The 25,238-nt window shown below is 43.1% G+C and overlaps 1 protein-coding gene and 1 long non-coding RNA gene across 2 annotated transcripts in view; both read left to right on the top strand.

Annotated features, from left to right (window-relative positions):
- Window positions 1-394: 394 nt before the first annotated feature.
- LOC110742536 lies at window positions 395-17,943 on the top strand. The gene is made up of 5 exons (XR_002520316.2): window positions 395-857; window positions 12,835-13,010; window positions 13,237-13,402; window positions 15,191-15,356; window positions 17,347-17,943. It is a non-coding gene; the product is annotated as an uncharacterized LOC110742536 (long non-coding RNA).
- Window positions 17,944-20,837: 2,894 nt separating this feature from the next.
- The window catches only part of SYN2 (synapsin II), a 207,867-nt gene continuing 203,466 nt past the window's right edge, over window positions 20,838-25,238 (top strand). The window contains exon 1 of the mRNA XM_017955243.2: window positions 20,838-20,881. The gene's annotated coding sequence lies outside the window, so the exon portion shown is untranslated. The remainder of the gene's footprint in view (window positions 20,882-25,238) is intronic.

The raw sequence follows: 25,238 nt of genomic DNA, 5'->3' as shown, positions 1-25,238 counted from the left end.
TATGTAACATGTTTGATGCATCAGGGATTGTTCAAAGTGTTTTTCATATATTAACTCATTGAATCTGCACAACCCTATAAGTACTCTTATCCCCATTTTCTTTCTTTCTTTTCTTTTCTTTTTCTTTCTTTCTTTCTTTCTTTCTTTCTTTCTTTCTTTCTTTCTTTCTTTCTCTTTCTTTCTTTCTTTCTTTTCCTTCCTTTCTTTCTTTCTTTCTTTCTTTCTCTCTTTCTTTCTTTCTATTATACTTTAAGTTCTAGGGTACATGTTCACAATGTGCAGGTTTGTTACATATGTATACATGTGCCATGTTGGTGTGCTGCACCCATCAACTCGTCAGCACCCATCAACTCGTCATTTACATCAGTTATAATTCCCAATGCCATCTCTCCCCCCTCCCCATAATAGGCCCCAGTGTGTGATGTTCCCCTTCCCATGTCCAAGTGTCTTATCCCCATTTTCTAAATATCAAACTGTGATACAGAGACTTTAAGTAACTTGACCAAGGTCACAGCTAGTAAGTGTCAAAGCCATGATTCAACCATCTGTGTTCGAAGCAACACACTATTATAAACTTGGCAAACGGATTGGGAACTCAAAGTTTGCTCATAAATCCACTTGCTTTAAGTCCACAGTGACACCATACATGTGACTGCTTTGATTGACAGAGAACAGAGTTGTGACCTTCTGCCCTGGCTTATTGTTTGCCTGAATTCATCATAATGCAATAATAATGCATAATAATGGAGATTGCCATTTCAAAAATTGTTGAGCTTCTGTATCATGACAATTACTCTTACTGTGATTGAGCACATACCCGGCATTGAATACCATGTGAGAAGCTTGGACATAGGCTGGTATGTAAATTATTCAATTAGTCCTATGAGATAAGTAATAATGTTTTCATTGAACAGATGAAGGGTTTGAGGCCCAGAAAGTTGACACAACTTGCTGAAGGTATCATGGGTAGTAAGTGGTAGAATCAGAATCAAACTTTGGTGTAAATGAAGATAAAGCTGGAGCTCTTTCCACTGAGTGACACCTTGCTGAGGGTGGCAAGAAGGAAGGGCTGGGCAGAGAATGTGGGGATGAAGGACAGAGAACAGAGAAGGCAGGAGGGACACAGAGAGGGAAGGGCAGTCAGTACTAGCCTAATGCACCTGACCCAATAGGGCTTGAAATGTGGGAACTGGGCCTTTGGTGCTTGTGCTTGATTAATTTTCCTAGCTCTCTATCAACTTAATGTTGAAATTTCATTTAGAAGCCTCCTGATAGTTAAGAGCAAATTGGTATCCTCCATCAGGGGATGGAGTCTGGATACCTGCATTCTTTGTTGAGCATCGTCAATAATTTGCGGGTGCCTTGGAAAAGTCATTTGACATATGACCCTTACCTTCTCCTAATACAAGGGCAAGATTATACAGAGGGCAAGGAGTTGGGAGAATCAAATGAGGCTGTATATTTCATTTTTGAGTATTATTTATTAGTATTTAATTACATCTAGCACTTACAAACACAATACTTTTCAATGGTGGAAAAATTAGACTGGGCACAGTGGCTCACACCTCTAATGCTAGCACTTTAGGAGGCCAAGGCATGAGGATCACTTGAGGACAGGAGTTCAAGGCTGCAGTGAGCTATGATCTATGATTCTGTGATCATGTTACTACACTCCAGTCTAGACAACAGATGAGACCCTGTCTCTAAAAAATAAATAAATAAATGATTTTTTAAGTGGAAAAATTTGGGATGTGGTGGTTCACACCTATAATCCCAGCATTTTTGGGAGGCCAAGTCAGGAGGATCACCTGAGGCCAGGAGTTCCAGACCAGCCTGGGCAAGATAGTGAGACCCTATCTCTAAAAAAAAAAAATTTAGCTGGGTGTGGTGGCTCATGTCTCTAGTCCTAGCTACTTGGGAGGCTGAGGTGAGAGGATCGCTTGAGGTCAAGAGTTAGAGACTGCAGAGAGCTATGATTGTGCCATTGCACTCCAGCCTGGGTGACAGAGCAAGACTCTGTCTCTAAAAACAAAAATAAAGTAGAAAAATGAGAAGATACAGAGAAACAAGAAAAGTAATGTAAATATTCTTTGTGCTAGGCATAGTTGACCGGCTAACCCAATGCCAACCAGCCCCTGGTTTTCCCAGCCTACCTTGCAGCTGGGGTGACCATGTGACCTAGTGTTGGCCAGTAAGATAAAAATGTAAGGCCTTTGCTTTTCTAGTTCAAAGGAACAGATGGGATTGGTGCCATCCCTTCCCCCTTGAATGTGAGATTTAACATGTTGAGTGGCAACCATCTTGAGACCTCGGGGAAAGACCAAGGGAACTGCAAAGATGCTGGCCCTGACAATGCTGTGTTGCTGAACCAATACCAGCAGCTGCTTACCTCCTGACTTATTGTGCCAGAAGAACAAACCCTTGTTATTTTAAGCCACTGTTAGTTGAGTTCTCTGTAATTTCTACCGTAACTGTTACCTTAATATACTCCCAGCATCCCAAGATCATAATTGCTAACACCTCATCATGTATCTTTTCAGATCTTTTCCATTGTACAGGCAGAAGGAAAATATTTTGAATTATTAAGAGGTTATTTCCTTCTAACACATGTTACCTTGAATCTTTTGTGTTTTACACCCACCATTCAGGCCTTTTACAGGTACTGCCCATAAGGACAATAAAGAGTATAGAAAAACAAAAGGCCAAATTCTTAGTTACTCATAAAATAACTTGAAAACCTATAGTATGGGCATACGTTTGGAAGCCAAAGTACTGTTTATTCACAAAAGCCAGGATTTTTTTTTGACAGAAATTGTTTATCTCCAGATTTGCAACAGCCTGACTCGGTACATAAAAGAGCAAATGTGGAAGACTTAGAGCACAGCGTTTGTAAGATAAACCCCAGAATGAAAAAGAAAGAAAAAAAAAAAGAGAGAGAGAGACGAGTAGGAATGTCTGGAGAGGGAAGGCAGAATGAGACAGATGAGACCACAGCTGACACATTGCTTAGGTTCTGAAAAGGGGCTCAGAGCTCTGCCCCACACCTGAGAGTGGGAGTGGACATTGGGAGTCCTAAGCAGGTTTAGCGAGAATGCAAAAGCAGAAGGAACTTGAACCTTTCTTCCCAGGATGCAAGTTCATTAAAGTTGCTCCGTGTCAAATCTGATACGTTGAAGGGCAAAGTAGCCATTGTTTGGGCAAGGCTAAAGGCATGCTTTCCGACGTGGAAAAGCATCTAAAAATTTCTCAGGGACCCCTACGGTGGATACCAAACGAGCTGAGAATAAATTGTGACAAGGTAAATCAGGAGTGCATAGACATCTCAACTGGCAGCCGGGACAGGACCACAGACATTAGCAGCAGATGCCAGTGCTTCATGGTGGGGACCAGGTAAGATAAGGTGTAGAGGCCAGGGAAGAACAGGCAGTAGCACAGGGACCAGATGCTGCTGCTCTGGATTCTAGGATGATGCATCTGTCCACCGAAGAACTAAAATCACCCAGAGAAGGATCAGAAAATGGGAGGATTTTGAACTGATCATTTATTGATTGATTGTTTTGAGACAGGGTCTTGCTCTGTTGCCCAGGCTGGAGTGCAGTGGCACGACCTCAGCTCACTGCAGCCTCAACCTCCTGGGTTCAAGCGATCCTCCCATCTCAGCCTCCCAAGTAGCTGGGACTGCAGGTGCGCACTACCATGCCTGGCTAATTTTTGTATATTTTTTGTTAGAGATGGGGTTTCACCATGTTGCCCAAGCTGGTCTCGAACTTCTGAGTTCAAGCAATCCACCTGGCCTCCCAAAATGCTAGGATTACAGGCGTGTGCCACCATGCCTGGCCTGAATTGATCACTTTAAATCAGGGAATATCTCAATTACTTTGAGCTGCAAATTTGTTTTCTACAATCATCAGGAATGTAATATCGTAGCCTAAGATAAATTCAGTTTAAATTAATAAATAAAGCTATTTTCTGGACACCCAAGTATGCATTCTGTGTATTTTACCCAACTACCATGAATGCTTACATTGATAACATATACACAATTTTCCCAATATGGAAAAATGGTGTACATACTCTTTTATAAATTTATGTTCCCTCAAAATATTGTGAACATCTTTCTATGTTTACAAATATTAATTTTAATACAGATTGAGTATCCCTTATACCAAATGCCTGGGACCAAACATGTTTTGGATTTTTTATTTTTTTTTTCAGATTTTGGAATATTTGCATTACACCTACCAGCTGAGCATCCCAAATCTAAAAATCCAAGTCCATAAGGCTCCAGTGAGCATTTCCTTTCAGTGTCATGTCAGTGCTCAGAATATTTAGGATTTTGGAGCATTTCAGATTTTGGGTTTTCTGACTTGTGATGCTCAACCTGTAGTGATTCTTCAACTTTCTTGAAACCCCGTTGAGAGTCTGATAAACTTTATATTCTCAGAAAAAGGCACATATACATACACCCACAGAAAAATGTCTGTAGGTACATGTTTAAGAACGCAAGTTTGAGAAGTGCTTGTCGGCAATGCAGTTTTCAATAACTGAATAGTATACAATATATGGCCACCCTACAATTTATTTCATCAACCTCCTATTGTGCACATTTAGACTGTTTCTAGTTTTTCCCTATTATAGGTGATCTCTATCATACATTTCTCAAACTAGAATTGTTAATTATATTAGAATGTTTGCACTGTAGGTAACAGGATGCTCAAGTAACAGTGGTTTATATTTCTCACATAAAAGATTCAGAAGAAGCAGTGCAGTGCAGACTCAATAATACCATAGAGAATCCATACTTTTGCTGTCTTTCTGCTCTGCTGTGCTTAGTTTTTTGTCTTGTCACCTCATGGCTACAAAATAGCTGCTGTAGCACCAGCTATCACATCCTTGCTCAAGGCAGGATGAAGTGGGGAAAGACAATATTTTTTATCAAGAAAGCAGATTTTTGCATAAGTCTCAATAGCCAGAACTAGGTCACGTCTTGAGGCAGCAAAAGTAAATATTTTTTTCATTTTTTTTTTTTTTTTTAGATGGAGTCTCACTCAGTCTGTCACTCAGGCTGGAGTGCAGTGGCACAATCTTGGCTCACTGCAACCTCCGCCTCCAGGTCCAAAGGATTCTCTTGCCTTAGCCTCCCGAGTAGATGGGACGACAGGCACACGCCACCATGCCTGGCTAATTTTTTGTATTTTTAGTAGAGATGGGGAGATGGGGGTTTCACCATGTTGGTCAGGCTGGTTTCAAACTCCTGACCTCAAATGATCCGCCCACCTCGGCCTCCCAAAGTACTGGGGTTACAGGTATGAGCCACCACGCCCGGCCTTTTCCAGGCTATTTTAATAGAGGCAGTGAAGGGAAAAGCGTGCTGGTGGTGGGTTTTTGGTTAATCAGTCTGTTACACAGGGACCGACTTTCTAAACATTTTAAAGGAGTTTATCTGCAGAGGCAACGTACTTGAAAAGGCTTTAAAAACCAAAAAATTCTGTACAAACGTGAGGTATGTAATTTCCTAGAAACAATGCTGTGTTTTCTCAGCAGATTGCATATGTAGTGTGACTGCTGATCCCCGTGCAACTGCCTTCCTAATTGGCCACCTCTGTTCAGAGGTGGTTAAAACACTCTTTTTACAAAAACAGCTTCTCCATACCCAGTGACCAAATTGCTGTTTAGACCCTGATTTGACATTCCAGTCACCTCCTATGGGATGTCAGGGAAACAACATTAAGCACGGGGTCCAAAGACCTGAGTTTATTTCTTAGCTCTGCCACCTGACCCCAAGGAAGGCATGTATCTAGGCCTTGGATTCCTTACCTGTAGGATGTGAGTAGTAACTTCTACTTTACAGCATTGTTGGAGGGACAAGATGAGATTATGGATGAGAAAGTGCCAGGAAGTGAAATATAGATATTGGTTGTTGTTAACAGTCATTCTATTTTGTTCTTGAGGTTTTTGTTGTTGTTGTTTGTTTGTTTGTTTTGTTTTCAGAGACAGGTTCTTACTCTTGCCCAGGCTGGAGTACAGTGGTACAATCACAGCTCACTGCAGCCTCAAACTCCTGGGCTCAAGTGATACTCCCACCTCAGCCTCCCAAGTAGCTAAGACTGTAGGTAAGCACAGCCACACTTGGCTAATTTCTAAATTTTTTGTAGAGACAGGGTCTTACTATATTGCCCAGGCTGGTCTGGAACACTTGGCCTCAAGCAATCCTACTGCTTCAGCCTCCCAAAGTGTCGGGATTACAGACATGAGTCACCACCCTGGCCAGCAGTCGTTCTTTTTGGCCATTTTGGAACCTATTGAAACCAAGGTCAGGGCCTGTGATTTGCTGGTAAACTGATTCTCCATGGAGGAAAATGTGCCTTGATCTGTGGCATTTCGTGATAACCATGAGATAAATATTCTGACCATGGCTGATATCCAGCTACCAACAGTTTAACAACCAGTCATGACATTCTCAAATATTTAACACTTCACCTCGTTAGCTAATATAAGTCAGCTCTAGCACACCCAGAGCACAAAGTCAGCCACCTTCTACTGAAGTGTCCTCGCTGGGCCAGAATCAGCTTATTGGCTCATGTAACCAAGATATTCAGGACTAGTTCTGGCTTCATGCAAGCCTGAATCCAGGAGCCCACACAATGTAAGCAGGAAGTCAGGCACGTTTTCTCCTCAAGGTGGCAAAATGGCCAGTAGCAGTTCCAGTTTAGCAACCCTGGTGTAAAGAAAGCACTTCTTTCTCTCTCTCTTTCTTTCTTTCTTTCTTTTTTTTTTTTTTTTTTTGAGACAGAGTTTCCTTCTGTCACTGAGGCTGGAGTGCAGTGGCATGATCTCGGCTCACTGCAACCTCCGCCTCCTGGGTTCAAGCGATTCTTGTGCCTCAGCCTCCTGAGTAGCTAGGATTACAGGTGCATGTGACACCATGCCTGGCTAAATTTTTGTGTTTTTAGTGGAGACGGGGTTTCACCATGTTGACCAGGCTGGTCTGAAACTCCTGACCTCAGGTGATCTACCTGCCTTGGCCCCCCCAAAGTGCTGGGATTACAGGTGTGAGCCATTGTGTCTGGCCTTCGTTCTTCATAGTCCCAGTAAAGTTCCTACGAATCACTCAGATTGCCAGCTGCAGTCATGTGCTAATCTCTGAACCAACCATGGTAAACCAGTATGGTACAGGCAATGGCTGGGTCTGAGCCACGTGCTCATTCCTGGAGCTGGAGATGTGGCCCACACATCCAAACTACATAAGCCAAGAATGAACGAGGGTGGTTCCCAAAGGAAAAGTACAATTCTATTACCAGAAGAAGCGAGGATTGTGACAGTTAATTTTATGTGTCAACTTGTCTGGGCTAATGGATGCCCGGATATCTGGTAAAACATTATTTCTGGGTGTGTCTGTGAGGGTGTCAATGGAAGATATTATTTAAATTAGTAGACAGAGTAAGAAGATCACCCTCACCAATATGGGTGGGTGTCATCTAATCTATTGAGGACTTGAGTAGAACGAAAAGGCAGAGAAAGCGTGATTTTGCGCCCCCCCCCCCCCGCCCCCGCTTGACTGAGCTAGCCATCTTCCCCAGCCTTGGGCATTGGTGCTCCTGGTTTTTGGCTTTCAGACTCAGACCAGGGTTTCCACCATTGGATCCCCACTCTCAGGCCCTCAGGCTTGGACTGAATTATGCCACCAGCTTTCTTGGTTCTCCAGCCTGGAGACAGCAGTTCATGGGACTTCTCAGCCTCTATAACTGCATGAACCAATTCCTATAATAAATCTCCTTTTCTGTCTATCTATCCATCCATCCATCCATCTATCTATCATCTATCTATCTATCTATCTATCTATCTATCTATCTATCTATCTATCTATCTGTTCTTTACAGATCAAAGCAGCAGATGTTCACTCCAACTCTGATGTGCTTCCCATTGTCCTAGGGAGGTGTGTCTGTCATGAACAATAGGAGCTCCAAATATAGCTCAAGCATCCCTTGGCTTCATCAGCAGGTGGTTCCCAAGGAGGTCATGTTCCCATTAATACACAGATTTTCTTCATTGTGAAACACTGCTTTTCAAGGTGGCCCCTGGGCTAATTCTGAAGGTCCCTCCAGGGCACATCCACACAGCCTCACAAATCAGTCTGGGCTACTGCTTCCAACAAAACTGCTCAACCCATGCCCTGGTGTTCAATGCTATATTCTAGGGCCATGAGATGAAAAAGCCATGGGCCCTGCTCCCTGAAGCCCACAGTTGAGCTGGGAGATGAGACAGGTGGTAAATACTGTATATTGTACACTTACTATGTACCAGGCATTTTACAGGCCTTTTCTCCTTTAAACTTTTCACCGCCTTTTGAGGTATGGATTATGACCTGCACTGTACACATGATGGAACTGGTGGCTAAAAATACTGTCCAGGCTAGCTTGGCTGGGAAGTGGTGGAGCCAGGGTTCCATGATCAGCTCTTCTGATGTTCATTCGAGGACTCTAGTTCTCATCTCCCTCTCCACCTCCTGACCAGAGTCAAATCAAACTCAATTTGGTACTAAAACAGTGCTCCCCTCACAAGAGATGTTCCATTCAAGTCAATTGAGTCTAAGACTTGGTCTGTACCTGTTCCTCAGAGGGCCACTGGTCTCGAGGGGTCAAATTCATTGGCCTAGACCAGTGTTATGGGTTGAATTGAGTTCTCCCAAAATTCATATGTAGAAGTCCCAACCCCCATACTGCAGAATATGGCTCACGCCTGTAATCCCAGCACTTTGGGTGGCCGAGGCAGGTGGATCACAAGGTCAGGAGTTCGAGACCAGACTGATCAACATAGTGAAACCCTATCTCTACTAAAAATACAAAAATTAGCCAGGCATGGTGGCACGTGCCTGTAATCCCAACTACTCCGGAGGCTGAGGCAGGAGAATCACTTGAACCCGGGAGGCAGAGGTTGCAGTGAGCTGTCATGCCACTGCATTCCAGTCTGGGTGACAGAGCGAGACTCCGTCTCAAAAAAAAAAAAAGAATGAGACTGTTTGGAGATGGGGCCTGTAAATAGGTAACTAAGTTAAAATGAGGACATTAGGGGTGGACCCTAATTCGCTGGGACTGGTGTCCTAATAAGAAGAGAAAGTCTGGACACAGACACACAGAGGGAAGACCACGTGGAGACCAGGAGAAGATGGCCATCTACAAGCCGAGGAGAGAGACTTCACGAGGAACCAACCCCGCTGAACTTGATCTTGGACTTTTCGTCTCCAAAACTGAGATAGTAAATGTCTACCGTTCAAGCCACTCAGGCTGTGGTTCTTTGTTACGGCAGCCTAGCAAACAAATACAGCCAGGAAGTATTGGGAAGAATGGAAAGAAGAATGTCTTTGTTGATTTTGTTTTCTTTTTTATAGAGACTGGGTCTCCCTATGTTGCTTAGGCTGGTCTCAAACTCCTGGGCTCAAGCAATCCACCCACCTTGGCCTCCCAAAGTGCTGGGATTGCAGGCGTGAGCCACCACGGCTGGCCTGTTCATTTTTTAAAAGTTGAGGCATTTGAGGCCAGCCTGGGCAGCATAACAAGAACTTGTCTCTACAAACAATTAAAACATTAGCTGGATGTGGTGGGGCAGGCCTGTGGTCCTAGCTTCTCTGGCGGCTGAGGCAAGAGGATGGCTTGAGCCTGGGACGGTGAAGCTGCAGTGAGCCGAGGTCACACCACTGCACTCCAGCCTGAGTGACAGAGAGAGACTTTGTCTCAAAAATAAATAAATAAATAAATAAATAAAATAAACAATTGAATAGGTAACACACATACATTCAAAAGGCATAAAGCCTCCGTTCTGCCTATGCTCTACCCCCACTCAGAGTCCCTCCTGGGAAGCAAATGGTTACCAGTCTCTCATGTTTTCTTTCAGAGATATTTATTCTTTCTCTCTTCACAAACGCACGTGTATGTTTAAATTATTTTTTCTCAACCCATACACACAGTTCAGCACCTCGTTTTTTCGTTTAATAAAACATCCTGAAGATCCTGCAAGAATGACTTTAACGAAGCAGGTCTGGAAAGTCGGAGAAAGAAATACCCTGGTGAATCACCAGCACGACTGAAAAATACAAGCAATGCATTAAGACTACAGCCAGCCTGCTCAGGTTTTTCAGCCTGCTGCATTCTGAGGAGCAGGGAGGAGAGATGTCAGAAGGAGGCGGATGGGCACTGCTAAATCCTTAGCAGGCTGGTGAGGAGCCTGGGTCTCTCAGGAGGACAAACCTTTGGTTTCTCACTCCCTCCTTAGTGCTCCACTCTGCCCTCCTCTCCCCCACACACAAAGTAGGTCAGCGTGAGAGATGCTGCCTCCAGCGAGCAGGAGGGAGATGGTCCATGCTGAGTGGGAGGGCACGATTCGGGGCCCATATTGGGATGCCATCTGTAATTGTAGACTCTCAGAGCTGGAGGAGATCTTAAAGATCATCCTGTGTAATTCCCTCATTTTGCAGATGGAGAAGCTGAGCCCAGAGGGAAAAAAGAACTTTCCTAAGGTCACATAGCCAGGTGGACAGAGCAGGGACTAGGGCATGGATGTCCTACCTTTTGGCCAGTGCTCCTTTTATGTCATCACAATGCCTCTGCTGGTTCTGGAATCTTTGTCAAGATGCCCAGCTTTTACTTTGCCTTCTTTGTCATCCCCTCCTCGATTACAGTTAAGAGAACAGACCGTGAAGTCAGACAGCCCGGGTTTCAGTACTGGTTCCACTCACTAGCCGTGTGATCGCTCACTAGCGGAGCTAGTGTGGGGAAGTTAATTAGCCTTTCAGTGCCTCAGTTTCCTCTTCTATAAAATGAAGCGTATGAGAATATCTACCCCTTAGAATTGTTGACAGGGCAGCCATGTTGCACAGGTCCAAGGACCAGCATTCACAGTACAGTCCATAATATAGACAATATATAGTGGTGCCCCCTGGAATTGTGCAGTGCACAGCTTGGGAGGCTGTACACAGTAGTTCTGGCTGAAAAGAGTTAAATGACATCATCCTTGTCAATTCATTTGCATACTAAGAGCTCAGTAAATGTTGGCTATTATTATCATCATTTTATTGTCATCACAAAGAACCAATTGTTTTGTCTTCAGAAGCAGCAAAGAATAGGAGAGGTGAGAATGAAAGTCCTATTTTCATGTTTTGTTTGTCTAATTTAAGGTAATAAACATTCGGTACAGAAAACCTGGAAAATGTCTATAAGAACAGACAACAAAAATCACAATCCCACCAACCAGAAATAATCTCTTTGACATATGGTATATGTTTTTCTAGACTTTTTTCTCTGCCTGCTTTTTTCACTTACTGATACATTGGAAACACTTTCGCATGTCAGCAAATTTTCTGGCCAGGCATGGTGGCTCATGCCTGTAATCCCAGCACTTTGGGAGGCTGACACAGGAGGGTTGCTTGAGCTCAGGAAGTTTGAGACCAGCCTGCGCAATATAGTGAGACCTCATCTCTACTAAAAACGAAAAAAATCAGCCTACTCTGGAGACTGAGGCTGGAGTATCACTTGAGCCCTGGAGGTAGAGGCTGCAGTAAGCTATGATGGTGCCACTACACTCCAGCCTGGGTGACAGTGCCAGACCCTGTCTCAAAAAATTTTTTTTCATTTACAACATCAGTTTCAATGAAAGGACTGCAGCATGGAGATTAAGAACATAGATGCTGTGTCCAGGTGGCCTAGTTTCAAATGTCAGCTCTTCTGTTTACCAGCTGTGTAATCTTGGGCACGATAGTTAACCTGTGTCTCAGTTTCCTCACCTATAAAGTGTGTCTATAATATTTACCCTGTAGGGTTGTTGTGACAATTAAATGGGTTAATATATGTAAAATTCCTAGAGAAGTACTTGGTAGAGTGACATGTCATTGTTATTAGATTCATTTTTTGGCTATCCTACCATTGCTGAATATGGTCTCCTACTGTTGGCCTTTTAGGTCATTTAGTTTTCATGGCCATAAATAGTGTGGCCACAGATATTCTCAGCCATGTGTCTTTGGGCACATCCATGATTATTTTGTAAAAACAAATTGCTAGAAATGGAATTTCTGGCTAATATAAGATACATGTGCCAAATTATTCAAAATTTGTGCCAATTTACATTCTGGCAACATTTGAAAGGACAGGAGAGTATCATGAGTCCCTGGGGTCTTGAGAAGCAGAACGGGGACACAGTTTGTGACTAGGACATGTATTTTGTTGTTGGCGGATCCATGTAGTTCCCTGGAGATGATATTCACATCTTTGTCCTTTGTAGCCCAATACCTTGTTTCCCAAATTTCAATTGTTTGAGTACCATCTTCATGGTTTTTTTTGGTATCCAAAAACCATCTATACCATAATATATTTAATATTTTAAAATACATCTGCTCTTTAAAAAAACATGAATACATTTACTTTAAAAGAACATTTTCAATTACTAGTATAAATGGAAAACCAGAATCACCTGCCATAAAAAGGAAGTAACTGTGAAAATAAATATAACACAAGCAAAATGTTATTAAATTGTAGCTAGACACTATTGCTCGGGAAGGCTCTGAGCTCCAGGCCATGGACTTTGCATTGTGAGAGAGAAAGAGAAGGGGATTAGTAAATGAGCAAGAGCTACAGGGGTGTTAAAGACTTACTAGCACCAAGCTGTCGCTTTCTCTTTGGTATAGTCGAAAGAATCAACAGAGAATTGAAGAGAGATTTAATTTTGTTTGATTTGTCTTTGCAGAGTAGGGGAGATGGGGTGGCAGAGGCATGTGATTTTATGTTGAAGGATCTGTGAATTTTCCTACCAAAATTGTCTTATAACTATCTTTTTCCTTACTTTTAGAAACATCAGCCAATATTGCCTCACTGAAAAACAGCTTCCTAGGTTTGAAAGAACTCTTTATGGCACAAGTTCACGTAATCATTCACAATAGCCTGATCAAGAAGGTGCTGTAATGATCACCTCCATTTTACAGAGAAGAAAATGAAGGCATAATAGAGTTAACTAACATGCCCAAGGTTGGTACAGCTAATCAGTAGTAGAGCTGAGATTTGAAACTCGGGTATTCTGGCTCCAGAGTCCAAATGGCTCCTAATTTCCATATTACACTGTCAAGAAGTGGGGCCATGACCAGTTATTGGCTGAATCCCTTATCCCTCACTCTCATAGCTATAAGGTATAGACAATGGGACTCTCCTTGGACTCCCTTAACCCTGCCTGATAATTGGTTTCTCACCTTGCCAGTTTGACTCTACTTTGACCTTGACCTTATTCTGTTACCTGGAATTGGTGACTCTGAGACGCTGCAACCCTCTGGTGGTACTGATGGCTGAAGGTCTTCTTGCACCAGGGATGCTTGGGTCTAGAGATACTGTATTTGCATGAGCCTTATGGGAGCTAGAGTGGAGGGGTAAGTGACTTTGCCAAGTGTTACAGAGTGAGTTACTGTCAAAGCTTGGACTAAAATCCAGATCTGCTGATTCCTCCTTGAGTGCCCTATACACCACACCTTTGGCTTTCTTAAGTTACATGAACAGTTTACCTTCATAACCATTGCCTTGTTTATTTTTCCCTGCAATTTGGGAGATAGATAGGTATTATTGTGAGTGCTTTATAAATGAGGACACTGAGGCTATGTTCAAGGTCACGTAGTTAATAAGTGGCAGAGCCTCTTGCATACATTAGAGGACATTCTATCAGAGAGGGGCATGATTAGGACTAGAACCCAGTCCTGTCTGGTTTCAGTCCAGATCTCTTCCCACAAAGTGCCCCAACATCCATTTTTGCCCTTTAGTGCCCTAGGTCCTGACACTATCTCCCATTTTCTATTTTTTTTTTTTTGAGACTGAGTCTCGCTCTGTCGCCCAGGCTGGAGTGCAGTGGCGAGATCTCGGTTCACTGCAAGCTCTGCCTACCAGGTTCAGGCCATTCTCCTGCCTCAGCCTCCCAAGTAGCTGGGACTATAGGCACCTGCCATGACGCCCAGCTAATTTTTTGTATTTTTAGTAGAGACGGGGTTTCACCGTGTTAATCAGGAAGGTCTCGATCTCCTGACCTTGTGATCTGCCTGCCTCGGCCTCCCAAAGTGCTGGGATTACAGGCGTGAGCCACTGTGTCCAGCCTATCTCCCATCTTCTAAGATTTTAAACCTTACCTCTTTTCTAAAAGGGATGGGGGGAGTGGTGCCAAGTGAGTGACTCATACTAAAGTGTGAATGACTACCTCATCTCATGTTTCCCCATCTGGGTCTGCTTGCACTTAGAGAGATTGCTTTCTAGTGCAGCCGAGGAATTCACTTCTGTATTAGTAATCTATTGCTACACAACAAATCACCCCCAAAACTTGGTTGAAATAACAATAATCCATTTCTTATTATCCATTTATTATAATCTCACAGTTTCCATACAACTAATGCAGAAAAGGCAGAGAGAAGGCATGACTCTACTCCACAATGTCTCAGTCCTCAGCTGGGGGCAGGAATCACCTGAAGGTTCACTCACTCACACATTTCTGCCTCACCTCATTGGCTGAGGCAGTGCCAAACGTCCAGCCAGTTTAGAAGGGAAGGAACATAGGCCCCACCTCTTAACGGAGAGACGTTGATGTCATCCTATAAGAAGAACTTGAGGCTGGGCGCAGTGGCTCATGCCTGTAATCCCAGCACTTTGGGAGGCCAAGGCAGGCCGATCCCAAGGTCAGGAGTTTGAAACCAGCCTGGGCAATATGGTGAAACCTCGTCTCTACTAAAAATACAAAAATTAGCCCAGCATGGTGGTGGGCAGCTGTAATCCCAGGTACTCGGGAGGCTGAGGCAGGAGAATTGCTTGAACCCAGGAGACAGAGTTTGCAGAGAGCCGAAATCGCACCACTGCACTCCAGCCTGGGCAACAGAGCAAGGTCCCATCTTGAAACAAAACAAAAACCAAAAACAAAACAACAAACTTGTGAGATAGATATTTGTGCAGCTGTCTTTGGAAAATACAATCTGGCACAACTCTCTAAAGGTGGGATTTCATGCACAAGTCACGAACAGATTTTTGGGCAGTGGGGGCTCCTCTTGGTGTGGCCCCGATGAGACCCCATTTGGGGTTGTTCTCCAGCTGCTGCATTCAGAATTCTGCTTTTCTCTGCATTTATGCTGCAGTTGTTTTGTAATCCATTTTTCTCAGAAGACTCAGACAGCCCTCTCTGCTGATAGGCAGGGGTGTGATCCTGCTGCCAAGAGGACCTGACATTGACAATAAACAGCAATAAAAGTGCCCGTCTGCTTCTGTGCCATCAGATGGAGCCCAGCCAGCCATGACTAGAAAGTTTCCTATTTTCAAGTAGGCCTTCCCTGTGCCCAAGAGGAGCCTAAAGAGAAGGTGGGTCAGATCCTGGGTGAGGGAGTATGTGTGCTGCTTGTGGGAGATATCAAGATCTGTCCAGTAATCTAGAATTTCTCTATGGGGGCTTTATAAGCAGCAATCTGGCTGGAAGAAGGAATTAGAAGTTCCATTTGCATAACACTTGACATATGCTTAAGAAAGCATTTGTTGTTGGTTTCAAAGATCCAAGAGTGAAGGCTGACTTAGTTTGGATTTGACCAGAAGAGGACTCTGAGACAAAGACTTGGGGATGGGGAAGTGACATAAGCAAGGGAAGGCAGCCATAAAGGGTACAGCATCAAGCTAGCTACCACTGTGGGAGAGGGAAGCTTATCCCTCTGGAGAAACTACGGAAGTCAGTGTAAAGCCCTTGCCTCAGAGTTATCCCACCCAACCGTTGAAAAAGCTGGGGTATTCGTACTCCTGTTGCCATGAGGGATGTGCCTGTAAAGCGGGGTTAATCCCAGCCTGCTGTTCTAAGTAGAGCAGGCTCCCACGGCTTTGGAGAAAGCCCAGAGACCCAGAGACACACGTACTAGTAGCAGGAAGGCGGAACACACCCAGTGGCAAGGAAGGTTGACAATGTGTGCTCCAGATGACAACTGTCTCAGTGTGCCTAGTACCAAGGGGCTTCCTGGGATGTGGGACTTTCAGTTTTAAAACCAGGAATGTCCCAGACAGACCAAGATGAGGCAGTCATGCTAGCCATAAGGGCAAAGCAACATGGGGAACTAAAGCCCATCCGTCACCCAAACCTACTGTCTGAAAGGAAGGATCAAAAAAGGACTTAAAAATGATAAAAGTGTTCCGGACTTAGATAGTGGTGATGGTTGCATGCTGTACAATTTTGTGAATATACTAAAAACTGCTGACTTATATACTTTAAAAGGGTGAATTTTATGGCATGTGAATTATATCTCAATAAAAATGATTCACATAAAGACAGACATACAGATCAATGGAACAGAATTGGGAATCCAGAAATAAACCCTGATTTTTATGGTCAATCGATTTTGACATGTCATTGGATTTACAGTCCCCTGGTTAATCCAGGATGATCTTATCCTAAGTTCGTTAGCTTAATTCATCTGTGAAGACCTCTTTTTCAAATAAGATCACATTCATAGGTTCTGGGGGCTAGGACATGGACATATCTTTTTGCGGGCCACCATGCAATCCATTACAACTCCTGTTTTACAGGTAAGGAAACTGAGTCACTTGCTACGGCAGTACAACTAGTGATAGCAAGTAGAGATGTGAATGTAGGCAGTCTGTCTCTAAAGTCCATGTTCTTAACTACCCAGAAATGAAGGGACAAGACCACATACGATTTCTCCAGCTGATGGTAAAAGATGGACGGGCTCTTACTACAACCTGAAGGCCAACTCCTTAAATCTAGCCCCTGCCTCCTTTCCTGAACTTACCTCCTTTATCCAATTTCCTCTCAATTACTCTCTGTTCCATCAGGTGGCCTCTGGCCTGTAACATTTGTTTGAGAAGTGAGAAATGAGAATGGTTATGATAGTAGTGGATTTTTGTTTAGCAGGGGAGACTGATAGGTGAATCTTGAGACTGTAAAATCAGGCATGGCTCAATGAAAGAACATGGGATTGGAGTCCAATAGATCTTGGTTCACATTACGGCTCTGCTACTTACTTGCTCTGAGACCTCAGCCAAGTTACTTAATCCTTTTGAGCCTCTATGTTCTCATTTCTTAAAAGAGAGAGAGAGAAGACCTATTTTGGGGTGCTGTTGCAGAGATTCAATGCTTTCAGTTCTACCATCATGAGTTTTTCTGAATTCTTTACTCTGCTCACCAGTGTAGACAAGCCTGTAGGAAAACAAAATGATGGGGCTGAGCTGATAGATAATTTCTCTGAAGATAGCAACATCAGTTTGGGAGAAAATAGCTTATTTCAATGAGCCTCCATTAGCCAGAAGGAAGAATGTTTTGGCTGAATATCAAAATTCTCCCTTGCTCTTTCAGCATACACAGAGCAGCTTCTGGGTGGAATCCTGTATCACTGCAATCACCTGCCTGGCTTCCTGCCTCTAGCTCCTTCTCATACCCACAGCTGAGTTCCTTGTCACCCATCCCCTGCAGGCTCAAAGCCACCCCGACATCAGGCAGAATTTAAGGAGACCAAGGACAGAGAAGTACCATGGTTACCAATGAAATACCATTTCACGGCTTACATTTGTTGTTTATTTACTACACACCAGATATCATGTTAAGAGTTTTATATGCACATTCTCATTCACTCCTCCCCACAAACTTATAAGGTAGGTACTATTATTATTCTCATTTTCCTGATAATAAAGCCAAAACCCAAGAAAGTTATATAAATTGCCAAAGCCCCCTAAGCCATAGCTGAATGGATCAAGATTGGACAGCTGACCTGAGATAGATCACTCAGATTGTTTCTCCAAGAAATTTGGAATTGTTTGAAAGACAGATCGTCTCTGCTGGTCACTCGAAATAAAGACATAAACTTGGCAGCTGTGGGGTGGTTATTAATGGTATACACATAGCAGAGAAGCCATTCTGTAGGTGTAGAGAGAAAGAATTAGGCAGATGGAGAAAGAAACAGAAAAATGTGCGTTTGGAGAAAGAGTGTGAGCAAAGGACTGGTTCTCTGGATTCCCCAGTTATACTTCTTGCCTCCATTAGTTAGGACTCCAGGAAATAAGTGATAGAAATATGACTTCTATTGGCTTAAATGAAAAGGAATCCACAGACACTAAAAATAATAGCCTCAACCATAGCTGGATCCGATGCTCAGTGTTGTCAGGAACCCGTCTCTATTTCTTGGATCTACTTTCTTCTGCGTTGGCGTCAGCTTCAGGCAGACTCTTTCTTCAAGATAGGAATATGGCTGCTGGAGGCCCCACACACAGATTCTTACACTTTCATGCCAGGCAGAGAGTCTAGAAGTTCCAAGGAAGGACTCATCATTGAGCCACTGGTTGGTTTGGGTCCCATTCCCAAATCTAAGGCTATTAATGTGTTAGAGGAGATGGAATGCTTGATTGGCCAGATGTGATCCAGGGGTTGGGATTGATTCCACCTGAATCACATGAACTGAGAGCAGGGAAAAGTGGCTCCCCAAAGGAAAACGATGGTGCTACCATCAGAGAAAGGAGGACTGGCCATAGGGCAATAAATACCACAGGTGTTTATACATGCTGTTCTATTCTTATAAAACATTTCTTTCCTTTTATTTGGCTGGCTTACAATGGTTTTGAGGAGGATTCTGTTATTTGTAACTTAAAGTAGCTTTGATTGACAGAGCTAGATTTCTACCATATGCTTTCAGCTGTCTTGCCCTATAATCTGGTACCATTCTCCCAGCCACAGCCCCAGTGACCTGTCCTACCTGCCTTTATACCTAATTATACTCACAGCTAAAGACTGCTATATTCTTTCTATTCATACCAGCGTGATGCAGACCAGCATCATGGAGGATTGGTGGAGAGGGAAGAGCCTCAAAATTGAAAGAGCTTGGATTCTTGAGCCACCACTTACAGGACCACCTGGCAATCAGAAATACACATGTTGGGCTAAATGTACACAAGAAGGAATCTATTGTGCTAAGCTTCTGAGATGTGAGAGGTGATGTATTTCAGCAGATACCATAACCTTAACTAACATAAAAATAAAGAAGGGGCCAGGCGTGATGGCTCATGCTTGTAATCCCAGCACTTTGGGCAGCTAAGGAGGGTGGATCACAAGGTCAGGAGTTCAAGACCAACCTGGCCAACACAGTGAAACGCGTCCCTATTAAAAATACAAAAATTAGCTGGGCATGGTGGTGGGTGCCTGTAATCCCAGCTACTCAGGAGGCTGAGGCAGGAGAATTGCTTGAACTCGGGAGGTGGAGGTTGCAGTGAGCTAAGATTGTGCCACTGCGCTCTAGCCTGGGAGACAGAGCTAGACTTGGTCTTGATAAAATAAATAAATAAAATCAAATAAAGAAGGGTTTCAAAAGCCAGTTTAGGGAGTTTCAACTTGATTTTCATGGATAGTTAGCTTTACCAATCAGGGATCTTAGTTGCAAGCCACAGAAACGAACTCTGGATTACATAAGCAAGAAGGGAATTAACTGAAAGTACATTTGAATCCCAGCACTGTGGGAGGAGGGCGAGGCGGGCAGATCACCTGAGGTCAGGAGTTCGATACCAGCCTGGCCAACATGGTGAAACCCCATCTCTACTAAAAATACAAAACTTAGCTGGGTATGGTGGCGGCCACCTGTAATCCCAGCTACCTGGGAGGCTGAGGCAGGAGAATTGCTTGAAACTTGGGAGGCAAAGGTTGCAGTGAGCTGAGATTGCGCCACTGCACTCCAGTCTTGCCAACAGAGCAAGACTCTGTCTAACAACAACAACAACAACAACAAAAAGTACATAAGTACGTTGGGTAGCACACTGAGTTGCCCCTAAGAGTAGGGAACCAGGGTTAGAAAATGGGCAGGAACAAAGGGAATGTAAACAGCCAGAACCACAGGTAAAAACCAACCTCAGAACCAGACTGTTGAGGATACTGCCACTCTCACTGCTGCACACTGGATATTTTGGTTTAGATGGCCTACACCTCCAGTCCTGCATACCTCCGTCACTTCCACCCCTAGAAATTGGGTCAACACTCAATTTGGGTTTGGACTGCTCCTCTGTGTTTGTTTCTTGTCATCATCAACTCCAGATTCAAAATCTCAAGAGGACGCAGCAGCTTGGCCAAACCAAGGTCATATGTTCAGGCTCTGGTTGCCAGAGAGTCTGACAAAAAAGAGCATCTCTGGGCTTTTCAGCTCCTATGTCAGAGGAGGCCACCTTTGCCTTCCATCAAGAGTTGGACAGTGAGGCATTTCCTGAACTTGGAAGGATGTCAACCAAACCACCACTCCAAAGCAATGAAAACCCAAATCGACAGCACAAAAACAAAAACAACTACCATTATTAGCGAATTACTAGTGAAACAAATGTCCACTCCAGGGACTTCTGAAGAGTTTTAAGCTGGAAAGTGATGTTGTCAAATACACTTTAGAAATATTATTTTGTTGGCAAACTATTGATTGGATTGGAAGAAGGCTAGGGAGGAAAATAAATGAGGAGAGCCGCACTGGTCATCACCTAGGAGCTTGTTAGAACTGCACAGTGTGGGTCCCTGCCCCTGACCTGGTTTAGGGCAGCATATTTCCAATTTTATGGTACATATGAATCACCCCCAGATAACTTGATAAAACACAAATTCTGATTCAGTATATCTGGGAAAGAGCCTGCAACTTTGCATTTCTAACAAGTTATCAGTTAACGTCAATGCTGCTGGCCCATGGATCACATTTTAAGGAGCAAGGATCTAGGTGAGACAGGAGAAGGGCTTGACCTAGGTTAGGGGGCCATGGGATGGAGAGATTCCAGATTCCAGTGTTACTAAGGAAGTGGAATCAACAAGACTAAGTGATTGTTCCAAAGTGTTCTGATTTGCAGAGAAATCAAAGATGCCTTCTAGGCATCTGATTTGGGTAAGTAGATGGCAGAGTTTGGGGGATATTTTTTGCTTTTTGCTGGTCTATATTTCTGATAAAGAATCTGCATTTACTTGTACACTAAAGAAAGGGGATACAAAAGAAATCAATGACACTGCAAGGAGCTCAGGTGAGTAATGGGATGTTTCAAAATATGATAAACATTTTAAATTTCGGTGAACAAAACACACCATTTTTTTTTTTTTTTTTTTTTTTTTTTTTGAGACAGAGTCTTGCTCTGTCACCCAGGCTGGAGTTCAGTGGCTCGATTTCGGCTCGCTGCAAGCTCCGCCTCCTGAGTTCACGCCATTCTCCTGCCTCAGCCTCCCGAGTAGCTGGGACTACAGGCACCTGCCACCACGCCTGGCTAATTTTTTGTATTTTTAGTAGAGATGGGGTTTCACTATGTTTGCCAGGATGGTCTTGATCTCCTGACCTCGTGATCTGCCCGCCTTGGCCTCCCAAAGTGCTGGGATTACAGGCGTGAGCCACCGCACCCGGCCAACACACCATTTTTATATAGTTTATTGGGTGTGCTTCACACCAACTGTGAGGGTGATTGGAATTGCCACTAACTATTGCATGGCTAGAATCCAACTTTATTACTAAGAAGGCTTAGTAAAATGTGATATTTTTTCTCTTTAATTTCAGAACTAATCATGTTATAATGCTGGCCAGGTGTGACATACTGATTTCTCTTTAAAAATACTTTCCAGGGAGCTGATTATGAAAACTACAGCGGGATAATATGTTTCTTTCAATACCGAACCCAATTAATTTCAGTGACTCATAAATGCTAGGGTGAAAAATTAGAATATTAAAGCTCCATTTGTTTAAGAAAGAAATTATTTTCCTTCTTCATAATAGACTTCCTATTGTTTTGGACATAAATTTCTCTCTGAAGTTAGGTTAGAGAATCAGTAACACTAATGAAAGTTTCTTTCCCCCACTTTATTGAAACAATATTCACCCAACAGATGACAGGCTGCAGCTTGAGGAAGAGCTGATCACCTTTTAACTGAAGGTGATGATTATGACTAATACTTATTAAGCCCTTTCATGCAACATACATCTTGAGTTTCTCACAACACTCCAAGGTAGGCACTTTTAATCCCCATTATACAGATGAGGAAGATAAGGCTTGTGAGGGTCAGTGAGTCACCAAGCTCTCCCCCAATGGCAAATGAGTGACAGATAAGGCATCCCAATCCAGGTATGATTGCTTGCAGTCATCACTCTTAAAAATCCACCACTGAATTCTACCAATATTAAGCATGAGACCAGAAGGTACAATCTCCAATACTTACACATGAGAAAAACAAAGTTCAGATGATTCCTAGGCCAGTGTGGTTTCTGATGCACTGTACTGCCTCTTACTGAAACTGGCCTAAATCTACAAAGTTGATGAAATTGATCTGATTCATAATATATATAGATGGTTCCTTGTTGGAATGAATTTGGGTGCCCGGGGAAGACTGTTTTATTAAGATATCCTTTTCAGCATTAGATAGTTTCCAAAGTTCTACCATTAAATATTAATTCATCTGACTTAGGCCATTCATATCTCTTTGTTAAAATGCAGTTGCTCAAGCATTTCAATGTGGATATATGCACCCTTTTCTGAAAATAGGTTTTAATTGGAGAGAGGAAATGAGGCCAGAGAACAGAAGCAGGTTGAGATGAGTCTTAGGGCAAGAGGAAGAGGAAAAAGGTAAAACAAAAAAGTGGGGGCGGGGGTGGGGTAGAATCCAAGGACCTCAATGACACATCATCTCTTTAACTGCTTTGCTGAAGAACTGATTTAGACTAAGGGAGACTCTTAGGGTTAATGATAAACTTTTGTTTTGAATAGAGTGAAAGATGACATCAAGTAGACCTGATTTTTCTCCTTAAGATCATCTACAAATACAATATAGATTTGGAGAACAGCTACAAACAGCTTGGAGAATAAGCCCTGAATCTGTCACCTCCTCGTTCTGGGACCTCAAGCAAGTCACCTTTCCCCCATTGAGCCTTAGCTTTTAACATAAATTGCTATCCGATGGGGCAAGACAGAAAGAGCCAGAACTAAGAATCAACTTGGTTGCTGGGCAGATGATATTTTTGAAATGCTCTGAGTCTATTCTAACATTAAATCCTCCTAGAGCTTATCCATGCTGGACATGCTTCAAACCAGTTGACATTAAATGTCCTTCCAAAGACATCTCAACCTCCAGTGGCTTCTCTGATTCAAATCCTCTCTTGTTAGTCATTGCAGGATGGTCATTAGTGAGCAGTCTCAGTTGTCCTTTTTAGCATTCTTATTTGGCAAGAGAGGTCTCTGCCACACTCCCTAAAGGGGTCCTTTCCCACTTCTGGATGAAGCAGAAGGAGAAAGAAACAGTTTACATAATGGTGTGATTGCACCGATGCCTCAAACTCATTTTTTTCTCCAATTACCACATTTTCTGACAGCTAGCTTAGAAGTTGTTACCAATTTTTTTTTTCAGCCAGAGAGCTTTCATTTATAGATCCAAGCTTATCAGAGGATAACTTTAAAGAACACATTTAAACAGAACTTCAGGTTTTAAAACAGAGATAAACGAGTGTTTTTCACTGATGACACAGATTGGGAAGAGGGTAATTCTTCCTCTGTGAAAACTAGTAAAAGATGTTAATGCTTGGGAATTTCCCCAATTAATCCTATGGGTGAAATCCTTCTTAAACCAACTTATTTAGATTGTGGCTGGGCTTGGGAAGCAGCAACAGACCTATTTACTCAGGTGATCACAGAGAAAAACTGAGAAAACGGGAAGGGCCCTGGCCACTAGCAGGCATTTGTGTGTTTGGTAAAACCTAGGGTTTGATACAATCCCTCAAACTTTGGAGACAGCCCCTTATCATTTTATGACCATGATAGGCTAGAAGAATAAGTTGATTAAAATAAAAACTGGAAAAAAGCAGTCTTCTGCTATGAGAAGAACATGCGTTTAAAAGTCAAAAACACCTGGGCAGGTGCATATATCAAACGCTTTCTTCCTGGGCCTGAGAAACTGAAACATAAGAGTTAGGTGCAACTTAAAGGGATCACAGAATCCATCATTTCAGACCTGCTCTGTGTGAATAAGCTAGGAAAGGTGATTCAGCAAAGTCAGGACTGGGGAGAAATGTCGACTTGGAGTCAATGGGACCTTCAGGGACCTGTGTCCTATAGAGTCAGAAATAGGACAGAAATAGGAATCTGAATTTCTAAAGTGGAATTCAGGCTTGAGAAATTCCTCCACCCAGCATGGATGAACGTATAGAAATGGTCAGTAATAAAGGGAAACATGTTAAAAAAAAAAAAAAAAAAAAGAAAGAAAGAAAGAAAAAAGGAAACACCTGGGTGAGAATTTTTGCTTTGCTACTAACTAGCTAAATGGCCTTGAACAAGACCCTATGCTTCTCTGAGCTTCAGAATCCCCATGTGTCTGGTGGGATTGCATACAGGGACAATGGATAAGAAGGATGCAAAGGAAATGCTGAACACAGGGCCGGGTACAGAACAAGTCCTCAATACGTGGGTGTGAGAGTGGGTTAGAAGACCATTTCCTGGCATCCACCCCCATCTCATTCCTGATAGACTTGGCCTCTCCCATCCAATATTGTCATATTGCTCTGACCATACCTGAGCTCACCTCTGAGACTGCATAGCAGAGAGGTGGAGAAAGGGGTGGTAGACGCAGGGTCACCTGAGAGTGTCACACAGATCTTAAATGGCTCCCCATTGCCTCAGATGCACCCTGGCTCTGGAATTAGCCAGGCCCAGGTTTGAATCCTAGTTCTGTCCCAACCTTCTTGTTTGTCTTTGGTGAAGCCACTCCCCTAGCTGAGCATCTGCATTTTCTAGCTGTAGAAAAGGGACTATAGTATGAAATAGTGCCTATTTCCTACGATCGTTGAAGGATTAAATGAGATGATGCATGGGAATTTTTCAGGACAGGACCTGGTATACATCAAGCACATTATTAATGTTTGCTATTGTTGATACTATTTATTATTCTTTTATCATTATTTATCACTACCTGGTTCCAACTTGTTTGTTGCCTTGCCTCCCTCCACCTGTCTTCACACACCACCATGCTTCAGCTACTTTGAAATACTATTCTTAAAATGTATTGAGCACCTACTATGTTCCAGGGCGTTTCCTAAGTATTGGATACCCACTAATGAATAAGACTCAGTTTATGACACAGGAGCTTGTGGTCTAGACAAATTCTCTTTGCTGTTTCTAAAACTTCCTCATATTTTTATGCCATTATATCTTTGTAGATGCTTTCTGCTGCTTAGAAAGGCATTTTTACCTTCTCTCATTGCTGTAGTCTTATTTATTACT

The sequence above is a fragment of the Papio anubis genome, chromosome 2 (assembly GCF_008728515.1).
Source record: "Papio anubis isolate 15944 chromosome 2, Panubis1.0, whole genome shotgun sequence".
Classification (NCBI taxonomy): domain Eukaryota; kingdom Metazoa; phylum Chordata; class Mammalia; order Primates; family Cercopithecidae; genus Papio; species Papio anubis.
This window is presented reverse-complemented; position numbering and strand designations above follow the sequence as displayed.